We start from the raw sequence: 6,434 nt of genomic DNA, 5'->3' as shown, positions 1-6,434 counted from the left end.
GTTCTAAGAGACAATAGGGGCAATTTTTTTAAGATTTAACTATTAGAATTCAAGATGGTTCAAATAATTTAGTAGATGCTTCAGTAGAGTTGGAGGGAGTTCAAATATCTCTAAGTACGAGATTAAACAAGATTTTTATTGAAGGTTTAATATCTAGAAAGATCATCAGTTGGGAGTTTCAATATGTCTTGGGTGAAGTGTGGAAACTTCTCCCTAGATTCAAGGAATTTAAGATTACTCATTGATTTAGGGAGGCTAATGCTATTTCAGATTGGTTAGCTAATTGGGGCACCTCATTGGAATAGGATTCATATAAATTAATTGGTTTGGAAATGAGTTAATGGGTTTAGGTACACAAGATGTCACGTTCTCTATGAAATGATGTGGTTTAGAACTTGTAAAATGGGACACAAGGACATTTTTGTGTGTGTTTGTCATTGGTATGCTATGGGGCTAAAGATTTCTAGAGGGCTCATTCATTATGCCCACATCTAGGATTCCATAGCACTGGGAACTACACTTTCTTCTATGGATATATGAAACGTTCTCTCTTATTACAACTCATTTTGCAAAAGGGTAACAAGCTAGCATAAAGATACAAATATTTGTGAAAAGAAGAACAAAGATCTATGTTGTCCTATGATAGTACCAAGGAGACATGATATAAACTTGTGAGAAATGATGATACACCAAATATCCACAATCAATAGATTCTTTCAATACGGAGATTTGATACTGATTGCCAACCCATTATTTCTCAAGCACTTTTTTGTTAAATACATTGGAAACTATATTGAAAAAATTAGCAAAATAATCTACGACATGTTATGGAATACTTAAAAAAATATAGGTTTTAAGGTATATCCAAATGATGAATGATTAGTTGTCCTTTTTTAACCAACTAAGATCAATTTCAAATTTATAAACAATAATCAGGCACATAGAACAACAATCAGGGATTTCAAGCAAATGTCTACAAGAAATGGGCAAGGGACAAAGCAACCTTGCACATGAACAAAAATAGTGTCGTAGTATGAATTTAATCCTTAGAACCAAAATTTTGTATGTTCTCAAAATATTTTTCAATCACGCACATAGTCCTAGAAAAGAAAATTTGGCAGCACTAAGGTTCTTAGTAGTGGTCAACTCTGTAGCTTTTGCAATCTAGAGTGGGCAAAATCCAATCCTGGCGTACCAGGGTTTTGACATATTCTGAGAATTTAATCAATCAGAGATACTGAGGAAATTTGACAACCCAACAAAAGACTACACCTGTGAGGATTTCCCCAACAAGGACATTTATATAGCGGTTGCTACTACCACGTCAAAAATGGCTATTACCGCTTGAGTTACCATACACGTGGTTGACACAATAAAGGGATTGTCCACTGTGGTTTAACCCTCTCTAATCAAGGAAGACTCACAAAGTTGTACCACATGAAGACTTGGTTTGGATTTAAGGGTTCCAAGTTTCTGATGTGCCCAAAAGGGAACAAAGCATACTCCTCTAGCCTCTTCACCTTACCCAAACATAGAAAACAAGATTCTTTAACACGCTAATTTGAAATCACCTCACCAACTTTTTGGAAAATCCAACAACAAGCACCACCAATCTCAAAAGAGAAAGTACTAGTGGATGTTGAGGACAAACCAAAGCAGAATAGTGAAACAATTACAAATATCCTTCCCTACCTACAAGGGAATCCGTTGTCAAGAGGAGCTTCACATGTAAAGCAAGCGAATGAAGCTCAATCTCTCAAGATCTCCCAAATAGTGTTCATAGGGCCTAATTACTATGTGAAGCATATATGCGTGAAAAAAAATCTTGGTGCAATTTTAGAGCACCAAATGAAGTGTGAAACTATGAAAGCATGTAAAAGCACTCAAGCCAAACACATGAGATGTTCATTTTAGTTCCAAATCCAAGTGTTATAGAGATCCAACAAAATACCTAGTAATCCTTGCAACGCATTTTTCTCTGTTGTACCTTTCATTTATGCTGGAACGCTCACTCGCAACAAACAAATCAATAAGCAAACACAAGATATGCAATAATATACCAAAGCCAAGAGGTATTCCCAGATTAGAGGGAAAATGAAAATTAAATGAAAACGTGTGACCTAGATAAGAGAATGTGCAATTAACATTTAATTAAGAGATGTAGAGTGTAAAACTCCATAAAAATTATAAGATGAGGGGTGTTTTTATTTAATTTAAATATAAAATAATCCCTTTTCTTATAAAATAAAGTGTGTGACATTTATTTAATTATTTCTTTTAAAATAATAATTTTTGCACACAACATTAAGTGAGGAGGGGTTTTATTTAATCAAAAGGGAGAAAATTCCTTTAATTAAATAATTAAAAAATCAAGATGATCCAACCATTTATTTAAAATTAATTAAATACATTAACTCTAATTTAATCAAGGAAATTGATGTAAAATAATAAGGATTAATTAAATAATTTGAATAACTTAATTTCATGAAAGGAAATGGTGATGTAAATATTGATTCAAGCTTGAAATAAATTATGAAATAAATTATAAAATAAATATTGACTCAAGCTGATTTATAACATAATTGTACGATAAACTACATACAAGAATACATTCCTAAACTATTGTTTACTTGTGAATTTAGCCCTGTCCAACAACGATCAACACCCTTTAACATTTCTTCTTAAAAGATAGATAAATTAAAAGCTTCCTGAATGAGGTTAATTGTGATGAAATTAATAGTTTGACTGTTAGAAGTTGTTGTCAAGCTCACCAATCAGCTTTGAACTCACTCAGGCTTACATTTCATTCACTCATAGTCACAATGCTAATTTAGGCAAATATTGATTTTTCATATACTTAGCAACTCTTGATTAGTAACCTTGGTTTTCTTATTAAATTTTTCTATTGTTAATGTGATTAAAATGCTTTTATTCATTTTCAAATTTTTCTTTCTAGTATAGGGATCTTGTTTAAGAATGCCTTGATAAGAGTTCTATGATTATGAGAGATGAGGAAAAGGGGTACATATTATACCTTGAGTTTCTCACCACTCAAGAATGGTAGAGTTATTAGTTACACATATGTTGCATTGGTTTTATATATTTGTTCGGAAAAATAGATGCAAGAGAAAAAAAGATTTTTAAAAAAGAATTTAAGGAATTTTATATTATTTGACTAGGAAAAAACAATTATACATGATTATGCAAGACAAATTAAGCAGATTTCTTAAAGATGGACAGACTTTTTTCTTTGTTCATGATCTTAAGTATGACTATCAGTGGCGAAGGACTATGGATAATCTGCGAATGTTTGAGCACATGTGTTGGAAGCTGATCCAAGCTATTAAGAGGAACCATAATGCCAGGAAGGAGGATGTCTATATGTTGTCCCAGATTCAAGAACAAAAAACTATTGTTTGGATGGAAGGCCCTCTTGATTGGACCGCTTGGGTTGATCTTTATTGTGATATCTTGTACTAGCCTTCTGTTGTTCGGCTTTTATTGTTCTTTGATGTTCTTTAGTTGATATTTTGTTACCTTGGCTCTGGTTTGAGGCTTTGCCTCTTTTGTAGTGCTCGAAGTCTTGTGTAACTTTTTTTGATCTCTCTATATCTAATAGAAAAAATTAGACATGATTGGAAATATATTTTATTGAACTAAAAATAAAAATAGATTGGAGTTGAAAAATAAAATAGTTGATGAATTAAAATGGTTATATATTTTTGGCATGAAAATTTCACAAATTAGATTTGATTGAAATAATTAAAAGGGTATAAAATGAAGTTGAATTATATATTATATATTTTTTGTTTTTTATTTTTTTACAATGAAAATATTTTACATAGTTTTAGTATGACAATGTTACAAATTATATTTGATTAAAATGAATCAAAGAGTGTTAAAAAAGTTGAAAAGTATATTATAGTTTTCCTTTTTATAAAAATAATTTGATTCTATAAAATGAAGGAATCAATGATCTATAAATGTTCAATAACTAGGCATGGATATTAAAATGGTGTAAGATGAAGTTGAAAAGTGTATGATTTGATTTTTTTATATAATTATTAAATGAAATAAATAACTAGTGTATTTGACTTTTATATCTATTCCTTATTTTCTTTTATAAAATTTCGTGGGCTTTTCAAACAAATTCAAATTTAAGTGTGAGAAAAACCATGAATGGATTTTTAAATATATAGTCTATAAATATTATTAAATATAAATTTAGATTTTAAATTCATCATAGATAACATTGTAAAATATATAGATTTTTAAATATATAGTCTATAAATATTATTAAAATTAAACTTAGATTTTAAATTCATCATAGAATGTTTAATAAATTTAAATATATATATTTATGTTAACTTGTATTACTATATTAAAGTTTGACATTTTATTTGTTTTAACTATTCTAATGTAACTAAATATTTTATTAGAAATATATTAATTTTTAAAAACTTAAATGTATTGTTTAATATAAACAAATAAATAAAATAATAAAAATTAAGAAAATATAAAATTAAAAACATAAGATAAGTAGAGTAAAACAATTCAAAAAATTAAAATCTTCTTTATAAATCTTTTTTTTTTTTAAAAATATTAAATTTCATTAATCAAATATAATTGTAAAAGTTATAAATGAAGGTAACAACAAAAAAAAGTCAAATTTTAACATTAAAACTTAAAAACTAAGCGTAAAAGTTATTAATCAAATATATTCTAAGAGTTTAATCAAACATTTAATTATACTTGTGTCTTTTCTTTACTAATATACTTGTATTTTTAAATCCTATATTTATAGCCATTAATCTCCGAGGAGGCAATTGTTTCCACCACAATCTTCTTCTTAAACCCTTCGTTAAGAATCATATTCAAAATTAGAACTACAACGAGCAGGAGATGTGGCAAGCAAAATACAAAGCAACAAACGTTGAAAATTGTTCTATAGTTGCAAGGAAGGGTTTGCTTCTTCGATATGCTCCTATTCGCATGCCAAATATTTTGATGATCTAAGGATCGACATGGATATATGTAGAAACTTGAGTATGATATATGTGGATACAGGAATAAGATCAAAAATATACAATTGCAACCTCCTTTTAACTAATTGTTTCCCCACACAGGTAGATTGTTTCCCCACATAGGCAGATTGTTTCCCCAAACAAGCACAACATTAATGAAATGAATCTGTACAAGGGTAAAAATCAAAGCAAAACTATACGAATGAAGGATATGAAAATAAAAGAAAAACATGTTGGGCACATACCTTTCGTCTACTGAAGAGTGGGGAGGCAGATGGTTGGCAGTAACAGTAGGCAGCCGGTGATTACAAAAGCAAGATGGTTCACAGTAATAGCAAGCATGCACTATGAAGTAAGATTTCTAGACCGCTGATTACCTTCCCTCTTCTCTTTTTTTAACATGTTTTCTTTTTGTGAAAGTTGGTGTGTCATGAATATGGCTTGTTTGATGTCTTCGTGTGCAAATCTTGCATAAATTAAATTCTCCATCTGCCCTATCTCAATGTGTCTGTTTCGTTTGTCAATGTCAGAGACGAGTACGAGTGCCAGCCAGGAAGATCACATGGACACAGAGTCAACGATGTGCTGTGGATGGGGATGGGATGATGCGGATGGAGTATGACATACCTAGCTAGTTGAAATAACTGGCTGGGTAGCCATTACTGGCTTGCATAGTCTTTGATTTACTTTTCTAGGTTCAAATTTTAGGTAAGATATGTACATCTTGTTGTAATACAGTTAGTATCACAAGAAATACAAATAGTTTTCTGGCACTCATTAAACTATGGTAGGCGAGATCATAGATAATTAAAAAACTATAATCCTTTCTAGGTGTTATCTTTAGGTTTTTTTTAAGTAAGAACATTATTGAAATAAATGTATTATTAAATTTGAGGGAAAATAAAATTAAAGTTATTTCTCATATTTTTAGATTCAATTATATTAGAAGTTTGTGGAGGAAAGATTGTGGAAACATAACATTATTAATTGAAATAGGAGCTACTAATAATAGTTTAATAGGCACCTAAAACATACATTATATTAAGGAATAAAATACAATTATAAAATGGTTCAAATTTTGGAATTGAAAAAAATACAATGCTTAAATATTTTAATATATTTATGAAGATTACTTTTGTGCAATCCATATATAAGGATGTTTTATTTTCCATTCAAATGTGAATTAGGATAAAAATTGTTAAGTTTTTCATTCTATGTTATGATTTGCATTGAGATTTCAATGTAATGGTGGAGTGTTTATCTCTTTTTTTCCCCTTTCAAGTCTCCGCCTCAATTTTTAAACTTCTGAATATTGAGAGTGCACTTAAGTTCTAATTATGTGAATAAACTAAATTAATTAGCAAGGAAGAGGATCTAATTGTAGCCCACTTAAATATATTTTCTATTTTT

The sequence above is a fragment of the Cupressus sempervirens genome, chromosome 5 (genome assembly GCF_028749045.1).
Source record: "Cupressus sempervirens isolate cs-2001-9-10 chromosome 5, ASM2874904v1, whole genome shotgun sequence".
Lineage (NCBI taxonomy): Eukaryota > Viridiplantae > Streptophyta > Pinopsida > Cupressales > Cupressaceae > Cupressus > Cupressus sempervirens.
The sequence above is the reverse complement of the archived record's forward strand: the minus strand, read 5'-3'. Positions refer to the sequence as shown.